This window comes from Numida meleagris, chromosome 5, assembly GCF_002078875.1.
Source record: "Numida meleagris isolate 19003 breed g44 Domestic line chromosome 5, NumMel1.0, whole genome shotgun sequence".
NCBI lineage: Eukaryota > Metazoa > Chordata > Aves > Galliformes > Numididae > Numida > Numida meleagris.
The window spans coordinates 68,264,539-68,279,321 of record NC_034413.1 but is presented as its reverse complement, the minus strand read 5'-3'; the positions used below and the strand labels follow the sequence as shown (position 1 = coordinate 68,279,321).

The 14,783-nt window shown below is 39.7% G+C and overlaps 1 long non-coding RNA gene across 3 annotated transcripts in view; it reads right to left on the bottom strand.

Annotated features, from left to right (window-relative positions):
* Nucleotides 1-14,783, bottom strand: part of LOC110400482 — a 119,502-nt gene that overhangs the window by 26,248 nt on the left and 78,471 nt on the right. For all 3 annotated transcript variants that reach the window (XR_002439881.1, XR_002439883.1, XR_002439882.1), the window contains exon 3: nt 4,656-4,886. This is a non-coding gene — a long non-coding RNA (uncharacterized LOC110400482). The remainder of the gene's footprint in view (nt 1-4,655; nt 4,887-14,783) is intronic.

Here is a 14,783-nt window from a genome sequence, read left to right as displayed (position 1 = left end):
CATTTACTCATTCCCTCTCCCCGTCTCCCAGATAATTATCCTTAAGCAGAAGAAGAAAGAGAGCTAATGTGATTATTCCGACCTTATTTTTTCCTTCTGTTGCTTTGAACCAGATCAATTCACTACAGTTAGAAACAAAACATGTGGTTGGTTACTTGGTTTTGGGGAAAACTAGAGGTAGAGTGGGAAAAGCAAAGTTCACATCAATTTTTGTTCACCCTTCCTATATTACCCTCTCACTACCAGAAGAATCAGTTTCATTCAAGTCATTCTGGCCACCATTTATTAATTTGCTAGTGAAAATGAACCTAATGGATTTTTTTTTTTTTTAATTATTTACAGCTTCCCATTGAAACATCTTATTTGGGGGTGCCATCACAGGGGATCAAGTCCATAGGCACGCAGTTCATGTAATTAGCTTGCAGCCTGCAGCCTTATCTGCTGAAACACTGTAGGAAAGTTCTCAGGTTTCTCCATTTAAACTGTTGCCTTCACAACTGAGCAGCTGTGAAACAGTAATTTTGTTATTGTTATTATTATTTTTACTATACTTTTGAATCAATCAACTTTTCCCTCCACTTTGTAAGTACGATAGCACGCACATAAATATTGCAACAAGCCCTAGCTGCAGCATGGACACCAAACCACAAGAGCAGAGCTGATTTAAGGCCTTGCTGTGCCTGCTGCCACTTCTGGGCTTTCAGTAAGAGCAGTTTCACCAGGCTGCTGTCAAGCGAACAAAGCTCCCAGGGAGCAGCAGTGTCAGTGCAGGTAGGGCAGTGACACGCCTGGATGCCACAAAAGACCTCTTCTCTTTCTGACAAAAGAAACTTGCATATTGTTTCAGAGCCAGCTATAAAAGGAAAACAGGAAAAGAAAATAGACTGGCAGCGGGCCCTTAACGCAGAGACAATCCATTGTAGCACCTCTCTCCATTTGTTCTATGCCAAAACGATTTCCTATCCACCTGTTCATAAAAAGATAGAGCTAAAAGTATCCAGTCATTGTGAATCAGAGTCACAGGGAACATTAATACCTTGGCACTCAGCCTGTAGGAGAAAAAAAACCACAATATATTACTTCCGTCATACATGTAAAAACTACAGGGAATCATTTTCATACACTTGAATAGGCCACTGTTAGTGATCAGCGATTGTTTGGCCAAATTAACCCCAGGTCTACCTCCAAAATGATTATGATTACATATTACAATTAATGATGACAGTAAGGATATTAGGCTCCGAGGGGGTTTTGTTTGTTTGAGTGAACGATAGATTTGTTCTATTCAAAGAGAAGTGTTCAAGGCACGCTTCGGCTTATGCATCTGCATGCAGTCCTTCAAATAATCTCATGGTTGATAATTATTTTGGAGAAAAAAGAAATTTTGGGAAAGAGAAGGGATTTTAACCTTCTTTCTTCTCCTAATGAAAAAAAAAATGATTACAATGCTTCTTTGGTCAAAGTCTAGTCTAGCATCTTAGTTAAATGTAACTGAGAAGTCACCATGAAGCCAAGACCAGAGAAAGAGGTTGGCAAGCTCAGTATTGGCAACTAGAGACAGCAGGGAATATCTGTACCATGTATATATGGCATGTGTATTTGACGTAATAAAACATCTTAGGTTTTATGCACCTACAAAAAATGGTGGAGAAGAGAAAACAAGGTTCTAAATTAGCAGACTAAATCCACATTTAGGAGTCTGAGTGACTGCAGATCTAAATCTTGCCTATCACTGACCACTATCTCTAAAACAAACCACCACCTGAAGTCATATTCTTTGAAGTTACAGAATTATGAAATTTGGCTCAATTATTAAAACTCAGCTACAAACACTTTCTTTTCCTTTTTCAGCCCCCCCCCCCTCCCAAGCACTAAGTGCAGAAAATCTGTGGTTTTGGAGCTCAGTCAGCAAACAGCCCTGAACACTGTGCTGGCTTCGTGTCACTGCTCCAACAGAGAGGCGATGCACGTTGCTTTAAGTGGTTGCAGCAGCAGGCCCTACAAACCTGAAATGCTGCAAGGTTTTACTACTCAACTAATGTCTGAAGATCTGGTAATAATATTCCCTTTATTCTTTACTCTATTGCAGCAGCATAAGTCACAAATGGAAAAACTAGAAGTGAAAAAAGTTAATGCAAGACTGCAGTAGAAACTTCATTTTCTCGTCTTTTTTTAATTTTATTTCCTCTTACACTTTAGCAGTCATATAACACTTGACATACACCAAAAAGTTTGAGGTTTATGACACAAAATACAATCTCTATGAGGAGTTATTTGTTCTTTGGTTTCTCTTTCATTTTTATAAAAGCATTGCACTGTATAAATGCATTATAGATACATTATTTATAGCCCTCCTATCTAGCCAAAAATAAAACCAGCATAATTAGTTTACATAGCCAATTTTTCTATTGCTAAGATTTATCCACCTGTAGTTTTAAAAACAGCAACTACTTGACAGAGTATATTGATGTGCTTTAATCACTGCTGAACATTTCCTGTCTATTTGTAGGCACTCAGAGAAACCCAAGGGGCATAATTTACTAGAGTCCAAACTGAAGTCGTTTGACAGGATGTCACAAGGAATAATCCCAGAATTATGAGCGTAAAAACAGGATATTCAACAGTGTGAACCAGTCCAATCTTGGCAGTTTAATAATTTCTGTACAACCAGAGGAACCATAGTGGTAATCTTTTACCAACTTATCATAGTTAAAATGAATTATTTAGGAAACCTTCATGGAAATGTCAAATACTACTAATCTCCAATGAAAGCCTGTAGGTTTGAAAGGAGAGGAGAGAGAAGAACCACTCATGACCTTAAGTGTCCGCATTTCTGAAAAGTTGGTAACGCGTTATAATTTCCTAGTTTGATGTTATTTCTAAAGCAAACAAAGATGTTAATTAGTCCCTTTCTTCAGTGATTTGGCGTTGTAGAGGAATGGAAGTGGTGGTACATGTTGGAAGAACACAGGAAGCAAACGTAGTCCCAAGAGGAGTGCTGACAGAAAAATGTGCTGACAAGGTAGAAAGGAAGGAGTGGGAGGGATAAAACCAAGCTGAATCGTATTGATTATGGAATATGAATACAATTTGCAAACAGTATGAGCACAGGACACTATTGTTCCCCTCTGTCCTGAAAACCTTGCCTCACCACCTAAAGAAACATGTATTCCTCACTGCAGGCTGACAGATAGCAGGTGAAAGGGAGAAGGTGTTGAAGGCATAGAAGAAGGAAAAGTGGCTGTGGAGACGCATTAGCAAAGCTGAATTTTGACAGCGCATTATGCTCAGTTCGGCATGGAAACGCTCTCAACAGCCTCTAAGTTGAACCCAAAAATGTCCCCCCTTGGCATCCTCCAGCTAGGTACTCGGCTCAATAATTTGTTAAACCAGGGCTGTAGAGAAGGGAAGTAGAGTCATTTGATAATGAAATACGCCTGTGAGGAAGGAAAAGACATGCGTGCATTGTGAGAAAAGACTACAGCCCTGGATTTATTATATACATAATAATTAATAATGACCCATTTTTCCTATTCCAGATTTCTAAATTCCATACTCATTTTAATTAAGTTCCATCTAAAAATAGGATGCTGTAAGAACAAAGAACTTTTTACTACTTTAAAAATGCAAGCTTACTCTCTAGCCAGGATTTTCCCAGCTCTCAGTACTTTGGTACAAAGACCTATTATGACACAACATAAATGCTCTATCAATGGAAGACATTTTTAGATAAAACTTGATAATGTAACATTTATTGATTCTGTCTGTCAAGACAGATAAAGAGAATGAGACTTCATAGCAAAACACACAGGAAACGTAATGGCAACAACAAAAACAAGTACAGGCAACACGGACAGTACTTGTTGACCTACAATCTATTCGTTAAATTCTTTCCCATAGACACAGGACTTGCTTTCTGCACCAATATGGCTCCAGGAGCTCCAGTTCTAACAATACAATTATATTTACTTGACAGCATTCAGAACTCATTTCTATTATTTATTTTAAACTTCCTAATTCTGTCTTCTGTACACAATTTTAATGATACAGAACAATATGGGGCCAAATAGTTGCCTAAATGCATAGCCAGTCTGATGAGATGAGAGTCCCTCTTCTCAGGCACTGTGAGGCCCATCAACAACACTCAGCTCACAAACACAGCCCAGAAGCTTTGCGTTTCCCTTCTGCGTCATGAACCTGATTTAAATTCTGAGCAAGGACTAGCATCCCTGGTGAAGAGCAATTGCTCTTTAAACAACTTTCATAAATGCTTCCTGTGCTAACAAGGGAGCGTAGAGTTTGCTTAGGTGAAATAAAGCAGACGGACAGACCTCCCCATATCCTGCTTTGGTTCCAAGTTTCAATAATGAACAAGGGTGTGCAAAGAAATGAGAGCGGTGGAAGTGCCAAAGGTATCCCTTGGAGATGTGTATATCGTGTTGTCATGTAAAAAAGCTCTTGAATGATAAAGAAGCAGAACCCAATTACTACTGGTTTCACACTAATTTGAACCAATAACTAACGGCAGACTTTGGATGGTATCGTGATGCCTACAGTAATTAATTCACCCCTTCACGCCCCAAACATGCTAGGAAATTAATTTCCAATACTAGAATTAATTTGGCACTAGAAGATATGAAAGCATTTGGAGTTACCTGGCAATCACTTGGAAATCTTCTCTTGGACTCAGCGCAGTAGAGTGCATGGCCTTGCAGAGGCACAAGCTCAGAAACATCATATGTGTGATACGTTTGTTGGAGAGCAGAGTTTATCCCAGACTGTAGTCTTCCCTTGGGCAACAACCAGGCAAGGAGGAGAAAGCAGAGAGCCATGGTTCGGGCAAGTTTGTAGTTGAATGGATACTCTCCCACTCTTGATGTTCTAGTCTACAGAAAGAAGTAGATAACATTGACATTAGCAGTGAATAAATCCTTTTCAGTCCATTTTACCATCAAAAGAGCACGAATACCTCTCTGGCTTTCTAAATTGATGGTGTTAAGTATGAATGTAGAGGTGTCAAGTAATTATCTAGGTTGTGATCTGAAAGTGAAGTCCACTCTTCAAAACAAGCGAAAGCCAGATTTTAAGAGATTTTGCATTATTTTTCATGTATTTGGGCACTGAACGATTCCTAAAACGATTTTCACTGAAGCTTGAATTCCAATTAATAAGAAAGATTCTACATGTAAACAATCTTAGACTGTTCAGAAATCTTCTCACTAATTACCTTTTAATAAAAAAACTTGTAAAGCCAACCTTCATAAAATTGTACTTTATATGTCATCCACAAAAAGATCTCCAAATTTTTAATTCTTTCAGCCTTGTGAATTATTCCTTACAGATGTCACCAGCAGAACAGTAAAGGGATGAACTTGGCCTCGGATTTCAGGTATGCAGGAAGCATTATAGTTGTTAGATATAAGTTCTCTTTATTTTTAAATATTTGATGGAATATATAATGCTCTAACACCACTGACTAGTTGGAAAACAGATCATTAAAGCTAGAAGGAAAAATAACACAATGTGTATGTAATTATGTCAGTAAGCAGTAATATACCAAAGTTGTCATGAAAAAAAAATGGTTTCTTTCTCCATTGAGCTCTTCTTTCAACCAGTCTTTCAGTCTTTTCCTCAACCTTTACAAATCAGTGGTTATTTATGAGTCTGTTGGAGACACCAGGAAACGTGGTGCTGCATCATATCTTGGATGGAGGAGGAAGATTTTCTTCCCCAAACCCACAGCTGGTAATGCTGGAACACTGCAAGGGGCCACACTACAGTAGTTTGGACGTGGGACAGCAAAAAAAAAAAAAAAAAAAAGCTATTGTCAACCATCTTAAAGAAAAAAAAAAGATATCCTGAACGAACTAAACTTCATTCTGTGAATTACAGCTTTTTTTTACTCAGTAGAGAGGGGAAAAAAAAATTGAGAAATGGAATTTTGCCCATAGACTGATGACTACAGATCACATTTCTAGTGGGCTTATAACCTGCTCCAGTGAAAACATAATTTTTAATTTGCTTTTAGGGTTATTTATTTTTTTTTATTATTACACTAAGGGTTTATAATTTAACGTCAAACATAATTTTGCACGAATTACGAGACTGCACTATGATGCTGAAGATAAGATGTATGTGACTGGTTGGCAACGCCTCAAACTAGGTTTCTGAGAAAATGGATCACTAATTGGCAGGCTGCCATCCCATACTCTGCTCCGTGCAACTTGAAATGAAACGAGCTATCTTTGCAGAGTTACGCACAACATCCTCTCAGACAGCGCAAAGAAAAATAGGCATCTTTTAACCCTGTTGTATTCACCATTTCACATGGGGCAGGCTAGACTCGATGCTAGCAATGTGTGATCGCGCTCGTTTAGTGTAGTTCTTTAGAAAAAGAAAACCACTATTTCTAAATGTTTATGCCTTAGAAGAGACATTTCAGGTACCAATTAAAATTCTAAATTATTGGTCATACCACTTCATAAAAATCACACCAATTTTGATTAATTGTAGTTCAGCCATTTAAGAGCTGAAAAAACATGACATTTTACTATGATGTCATTTTCTCGTTCATTCCAGTGGTAAAAGTCCTCTGCTACAGCTCCAGAAAGAATAATATAAAATTAAAGCATGGAAATGATCAGAGGAAATAATTTTGACAATGAAGTAATTTCCTAGATTGGTTTTAAGTATGACTTCTTTGTCAGCTTTAAATAAAAAAAATAAAAGATGCCATAATTTTATTGAACTTGCGTGGTGAATGAGTAATGGGCATATGTAAGAAATGCTGTAAGTTAACGTAAAATCAAACCATATGCTTGAGCCCAACTAGAACAGAACACCCCAAGACTGAACCCAAATCAAACATATACATGGGAATCCCAAGCCAAAGTACGATGTCTTCAGAACCAAGCATTACTGAGCTTAAAAGCCACAGAAAGTGAGATGATGAGATCAAAGGCAATTCCTTTGACAAATAGACAGCATGGCCTACATTCCAGTTTTCAGATACACTTAACATTCAAAGCTGTTAAGTAATAACTTAAATTTCCTATCAGAAACTTTTGTACTTTTTGAAGAGCTTTTTTCCCTCTAAATAAGTAGTTTCAGAATTTTGCCGTTAGATTTTTTTTTAATATTATTTTTGAATGCAGATGAAAGTGAAGCCCTTGCATATGTTTGTATTTTCATAGGTGCCAAACTGATGCTAGGATACAATCCAACTTCTTTTGAAATCAAATTTTTCACTTGACTAGAATTCAAGCATCTGTTATTAGCAATTGCAGAGAGAGAAAAACTTCAAAAAATAATGCAAAATGGGGAATTGGGACACTGTCATTTTCTCTGTAGTCTTCGTTCATTTAGAAATTGAAGTAATTTGTAAACTGTGTGACTTCCCGAATTAGAGACCAAGGCTGCCCAAAGGAAGCAGTGACAACAACCTTGTGAAAAATTTCAGTGCAGAAATCATGGCAGCATTCCCTGCTGGCGCCTTCCTGGAACTCCACCATTTCAGATACAGATGTGCAGGCCGGTGTAATCCAGAACCTGCAATAGGATCCAAGAGCAGATCCGTGGAATGAATTTCCCTTTACAGCAATTTACGTCATCAAATGCCATTTGACTGGGAACAAAACAAAAGTTCTGATTATAAGGAAAAAGAAAAGAGCTGAGAAAGCTGACAGATTTTTATTTTCTCAAGCCTCAGTGTCTTCAATTTCTTCAAGCAGTACTGGGGTCCTTGAGTACCACAGCCCCAGGTCAAGTGCCATCCTTCCCAGCATGGAGTATTTTTTCCACTACTGACCTCCATGCTAAGAGAAGTGTGAATTCAAACCTGCGTCTCCAACTGCAGTGTGCGAGGGAAAGAGAGCACCCACTGAAAAGGTTAAAACAATACCACTCAGAAACATCTCAACCGTCAGGAAATGAAATTTCTTGAGGGGGGGTGGAATTCAGAAAAGAATCACTGCCTGGGCAGAACTGCGTGGAGTGAATCATCAGTGCCAAACCGGTTTTGCTTTAAAAGCATGCAATAGTTTGTGTATCTAAGAGGACATTCGTTTAGCAAACAGACGTCAACAACAGGGACGTGGCCTCCCCAGAAGAGGAGAAGCCAGGCTGAAGCGCTGCAGGAGGTGCTCGGTCCTGGTGGAGGGACCATCTGCAGCTCCTGAGCAGGGAAGGATATCCAAACTCCCACATCTCATTGAGATCTACTAAATGGAAAACAGAGATGGAGAAAAATCGAAGTTTCCCATATAGAGAGAGAAATTCTTGCGCGTTTTAGACACATTTTCTTACACACTGGTGATACATTTGCAACAGAACAACATACACAGTTTCAGTGTGTTTGCAGAGCCTCTCTCTACACAGTTCCTGCATCTCATACTGGTCTGGAAGCTGTGGATGCCATTAAATAATAGAGGAACAGCAGAACAAGCAATACATTCAACCTTAGGCACGAACCAAGCAACAAAGGGCCTAAACCCATTTGTCTGACCACCTATTAAGTCCAATCAGAATTATAGGCAACAAGGGATGTCTCTGAATTTATGATCATTCAATGTGTGCAATATTATATTTAATTCACTGACATCCAATAATAATGTGTCACAGCCACCAAAGGCAATGCAGTCATTGGTCAGTTGAGCATGTAGATTTGCCCAAATACAAACCTTGGCAAATAGAAGGCCTGGAAACATAAGACTGGTGGAGTGAGTCCCCTGTCCTTTTAAAATTTACGCAGGCTTTCTTTACACAAAAAAAAACAAAAAACAAAAACCCTCATTTGACATCACAGACCACAAAAGCAAACAGAACCTACCCAGGTTCTCATTAGTTTGCATGTACATGGGATATTGCTTGGGATGATTTTCGTGTCCAGCCTTGCATTAGTAGGTGTCACCTGTTCAGAAAGTCACTTTATCATCCACGGGATGTGGAAATTCCTGGCAAGTGATGTTTAGCTAGCTCTACAAATTATCAGGCCTTCCCTTTTTCCAAATTTCCTCATTTTCCTGTCAGAGTGCTAGAAATTGAAAGTGATGTTTCCACAAAATTGTTTCATGCAAATTTATAAATGCAAGGTCAGGAGTTTCACTTTTTGTAATGACTAAGAAAAACCTTTCAGTTTTGCTTGAAATACCGAGGTTTTCCTCCTGCCTAAGTTATGTGCAAAATCAGATTTTCTTTTTACCAGGTTGCTCTAATGAGTGTACAGGAAGTAATATTTCAAAAGACTTCTACAGATTTGAGAGCTCACTCCCACTCTCAAATAATTTGATAAAACATATTTCTCAGTTCTAGTTAAGAGATGAGTGCTTATAGTTTTATTTTGCCTTTTATTCATGCCCATATTCCACCACAGCACGTTGTAAAAGCCTCGCTAATCCTCTCTAAGCAGCCAGAAATATTTGAAGTCATCTCTTTTGCCAGCAAAAGAGCAGGCCATGTCAATGACCCATTTTGGTGCAGCATAAAGTGACTCCTGAGTTATCTACAGCTTCCTAATCCAGCAGCAAAACAGTGCCTGCTTGTCTCTGGAGCCTCTTCCAGTTGGCGTGGAGTCCAGGCCACATCCCTCCCATCCCAACAGCCATGCTATAAAACTATTTCTGCCCATTCTCAGACACACAGAAAGAACATTCTTCTTGTATGACTCATCCAATCAGCCTGTGACACAGTTCCTCTAAGATCTTTAAACATGACAGCGGAATGAATTATTTTATCATCTGATCATTTTTGCAAGAGAGCAGCAATCCATAGCAGCTGCCTGCCACAAACACATGGACCCACAGCCTCCCACCATGGCCTTGCTCAGGTACCAAAGCACCATCTCCCACTGAAATACATCTTTAGTTCCCAGGTTCTGAGCCCAAGCGCTGCACATGCTCTCGTTTTCATGTTTCCTCTCATCACAAAAATAAACTCACGCCCCCAACACACAGCTCAGAGTGGGAGCACGACAACAGGGACTTCCAGCTTCTTGGCAGTCTACGAGGATCTACAGAGCTTAGTCAGTACCACGTTAAAGAAAAAATTTACAAATTACATGTCATGCTCTCCCACCTTTACACACTAAGAATATTTCATTGCAAAGGTCATTCAAAGAAACAATTAAGGGCTCCGCAGTGTTATTTTTTCCCCCTTCAATCTACTTTTTCTAGAGCTGCAAGAACATGGGAGTCAAATTTTAAAACCATCCTATGTTCAAAAGATGGAAGATAGCTCTCTTCATTTTTTTTTCCCTTTCTTTTCTCTTGACTCTGTAGTTCTCCAGGGGAGGGGTTGTCTGCAACCATACTGTTACTGCAAAGCACAACACGGGCCCTACACCAGCAGGCCCCTTGGTGCTATTTGTTGTATCAGCAGGTAGAAGTCAGCCATCATGAGTCATACAAGCCTTATCTGCCACGCACTGGTTGATTCCTTGCAAAATAAACAAAATTACTAATATTCAGGATTTTCACATGTTACCATGCGCTTTTTTTCCTCGTCCAAATTAAACACGTGCCAAAAGAAAAATTATTTGAGAAGATGCGAAGTTTGCCAATGAAATATAAACTATTTCAACAGCATCCTTTTACTTCTCTGAAGAGGAAAATGCGAGTCTAACTAGTCACAAACTCCATGTGAATCATTAGTGAGCGAGATACTGTTACCCCGGGGCTGCTGTAACTCGCATGCATGCCCTCCTTCCTATTTCAAGATCTTTGAATTTATTTTTTTCAGGCACATATAAAAGCGTGTATGGTTGAAATAAAAAATAAAGCAGATACAGATGATGCTTGAAAGTTCAGCAGACTCCGGTATGGCAGCGAGGGAAACCATTAGGGCAAGAATATACTTTTTTTTTTTTTTCCTATGGTCAGCATCTACGTAGAAAAAAAACAGCAGAAGTTTGAATATCTTGAAAGCAGAGAAAGTTTAGCGGTTCTTGGACAAAGAATTATTTTTTGAACTTTAAATGCAGGGTCTTCACCCTGTTTTCCCTACCCAGCCAACTCCTGCTAGCTTTAATACAATTTCCCTGCCTAAGTGCAGGCAGAGCAGGCCCCGTGTGCCTGCGTGGTTGGGGCCATTAATTACATTTGGAAGAGGAGCACGGTCCAGTCCAACTCTGATGGGGATGTCTGTCAAAACACATAACCCCATGTTAACAAGAAATGTCCTGTCAGGAGAAGGGAAAAAGAAAAAAAAAAGAGAAAAGCCTGCTATAAGCTTATGCCCATCCATGCACATTCTTGCTTTATTGTTTTGCACTATCCTAGGTATATTTTAATGCCCTTTATTGTACAGATCATTCTCACTGACCAATGCAATTGCTATTTACAATGAGAAAAAGCACTTTTACCATTTAAGTTGCTAGCTCAAATGAAGAACTGCACTTTCTCCCATGCTTTCAGAAATATTTCTAAACATAAAAACAATCAGTTTAAGTGGAACCAACTTCTAAATGCAATGCACTTGTTACCAACAAAACCACTCAGTGCAGGCTCAAGGAAAGGTGAACTTATTATCAGTTTAAGCTAAGCCGTATCTGATATAAAGCAGTTCATATTTTCAGAAACGAGGAATCGAAATTATAATTGTTTTTGTCATTTGAACAGCAATTTTACTCCTGAATGCGTTGTTTTAGGCAGGAATTAATAAAAATTGCATGCGCTTCAGGTGCTGCGTAGCTCACCCTTTTCCACGCAGCCCAGCCTGGAGCTGTGAATGCTCCTTTTCTTATTATCAGTTAATAATTCTCTCTCATTGAGGCAAATTAGGAACTTGACTGTGTTAGAGAGTCCAGAACGCTGCTAGAGGCAAAAAGGGGCTAAATGGCAGAAATTCCTCTCTGAGCGAGATGCATGAAGCACAACATTGTGTCCACCACAAAAGCTGCTCTGTATTTTTGATCCTTTCTAATTTAATTAGCCCAAGAGGTAGCGCATTAATTTGCCAAGAATTCTTCTGATGCGAAAGCTGCCCTCATTGCAGCGAAGGGAAAAAATAACCTGCCTGCTACAGTGGCATGCCAGTAATGAAAGGGGGTTATTTTTGTGTTACAAATGGCATTGCAGGGTTACAAGAGACCTTTAAACCTTTTTATCTCTGGTTGGGTCATATGTAACACAGTGTAACACAAAGCACTAATTAACCAATTCTGCTCCAGAAATCTTTTTAAATGCTTGGAGTAACACTGCTAGAACCCAGGTCACAGGCACAACTTTATATAATATATATAATTAAAAAAAAAAAACTTGCATGTTATGTTAAAAAGAGCATTAAAAAGAATCAATCGTCCACAGAAGCCCTGTTGCATGGCACTCCACATCCCAGACATTCATCCTGGCTTTGTTTTCTTTATGTTTAATGATATTCTTTATGTGGGCAATCTGGAGCCTTCAATTCCCTTAGCCTGTCTCTTGGCTCTTAATGCTGTATTTGTTTGGTAAATTGTCTCCATGCTAATCTTCTTCATCAAATACTTGGGGTCAGATTTGAAAATCTTTGATCAAATCTACTACCACCCAAGCTTCTTCACTGCCATGTGCTTCTGATACGTTCTTATGCACATTAACGGGTCATTTACTCATTAAAGAACAATGAAAAACATGCATAGTATGAGAAGTCCTGCAGGAGACTTTGAACTGTTTATTAAATTTATGAAATCATTTCTCCCACATGACTTTTTTCCTCCTGTATTTTTTTTTAAAGGGATGATAAGAATACTTGCAGAGGGATTCCTGCATGTTGCACAGCCTCCCTTCTCCTCCCTGTTTTGCACTGCAAGGCTCAGAATTGATTCTACAAAACCAAAGCTTTGGCACACAGAGTTTCATCCTGGAGTATCAGAAATAAATGGCAAGTGGAACAGATTTTACCCTTTGCTACATAAGAATCAAGGGGCACATCAGCTCTTGAACATGCCTGGACCACTATATCACTGAAAACAGCAGTGCAGAGGGACACAACCTCCAGTCATTGAGGCTGCCCATGGGCAGGATCACAGCCCTCGTTGGCACTGGCCAAGAGTGTTATTTGCTTTTTCGTGGTTTTCAGTAATGTGCTTTTCTGTTGTGTTTGAGGTCAGAGGGACCACAGAGTGAGCCACTTCCAAATCAAGACTGAATCTTTTTATTTCAAGATTCTTTCCCCTTGCATAATCATTTGTTTCATGTTTTTATTTGCCTGGATTTTACTGCATATGGCACCAAGCAAGTCCAAGTAAATGAGCTCAGCCAAATGAAAAATCTCCCATTTCCTTAACAAAAAAAAAAAAAAAGTATTTGTGAAACTTGGAAAAAAAAATGAGGCACTTTACTCTTCCTAGATAAAGGCCCAATTTATAAAATCTGCTTTTTAACTACTTCTTGCATCAACAATTCAAAAAAAAAAAAAAAGAATCTTCCAGCAGTGTCAATACTGCTCCTGTACAATATCATTTGAGATGGCGATTTGTTGTTGTGTGTTTTTCCCCTCCCCTCTGTTAAAGCAACTTCCAGTACTTCATGGACTGGAAGTCCATTTCCCTGGGTGTCCTCCTACCATTTCCAATAGCTCTCTGATGTATGTGTAATTACATTGCAGGAAGCACTGTACCGGGCCGTCTCATGCACGGTGCATACGGAAAAGAAAACAAAGAGGCTCATGCTTCCAGGAAGTCCTGAAGAGCTGAGTCCTGTTTCGGTCCAATTAATAAAGATATGGTGCTAAAACTGATTAAGTGCTGCCTGATTATCAGCTCTGCTTGGAGCCAGCTTCCTGCTCGCAGAGGAGGAAAGCTCCGAACTGCCCAAGCATTGCCTGGGAAAACCCATCGGAACAATCCCATAAACAACGCAGTGAGATCGTTGGATGAGTTGGGCGAGAGCCCCGCAGTCAATGGGAGGTTTGGCATGGGTTTTAATGAGGCCAGGACTCCAGCCAGCACGCTTTGGGTTTTTAGCAGCCCGTCGGGAAAGTGGCCAACGCCGGGAAGAAAGCAGCTGACCAGCAGGAAGAGGAAGCTCCTGCATCTCCCCACGGCCATCACTTCCTTTCTCCAAGTGCACAAAGGGAGAGGAACCCACTCCTGGAGATCATCACAGAGTCAGCAGTGAAGGAGAAGGGCTCTGCCCACTTTGGCTGCAAATACAGAAGGTTGGAAGGCAACAGAGCACAGAATGACTCATTTGAGTGGTGGAAATCCTTACAGAAATGCTGAGATGATTTTTCCATGTTTACACCTGGAGAAGCAGCATATCAGATGCTGCAGAAGTTAGTGGTTTTTTTCCTGCTTTAATGACCCACAGTTTTCTTCTGGAGTTCTCTCTTAGTTCTCCTGTTTGACCTTCAAAGACTTGGTAGGCTCCCAAGGTAGTGCTCAAACACTAAATGCTCACACGTCCTTGGGGCAACAAAGGGAAACATTGCCAGTGGGGTTCTGTCACACATAGTAAGAGTGCTGATTACACATACATTATTAAAAAGAAAAAGCAAACCAAGGATGAACCTTTTGGTGTTGGGGTCAGTTCAGTGCCTCCTACAACCAAAAAACCCTTCCTGTCCTCTAACTTGAGACATGCACTGGGTTGCAGCCCTTCCTTCAGCATCCTTGCAGCAAGTGACCACACTGAAGCACTGTAGCTTCAGTGTAGCTGAAGCACGTTTCACTTTGAAGTGAGGAAAATTACATCAATCAGGAAAGATTCTTCCTACACATTTTTAAAATGATCTTTATACATTTTGGGAGCATTCAGAATGATATTTTCACAGAGCACAAGGCACTAACAAATTCTGCGTGGTCATTG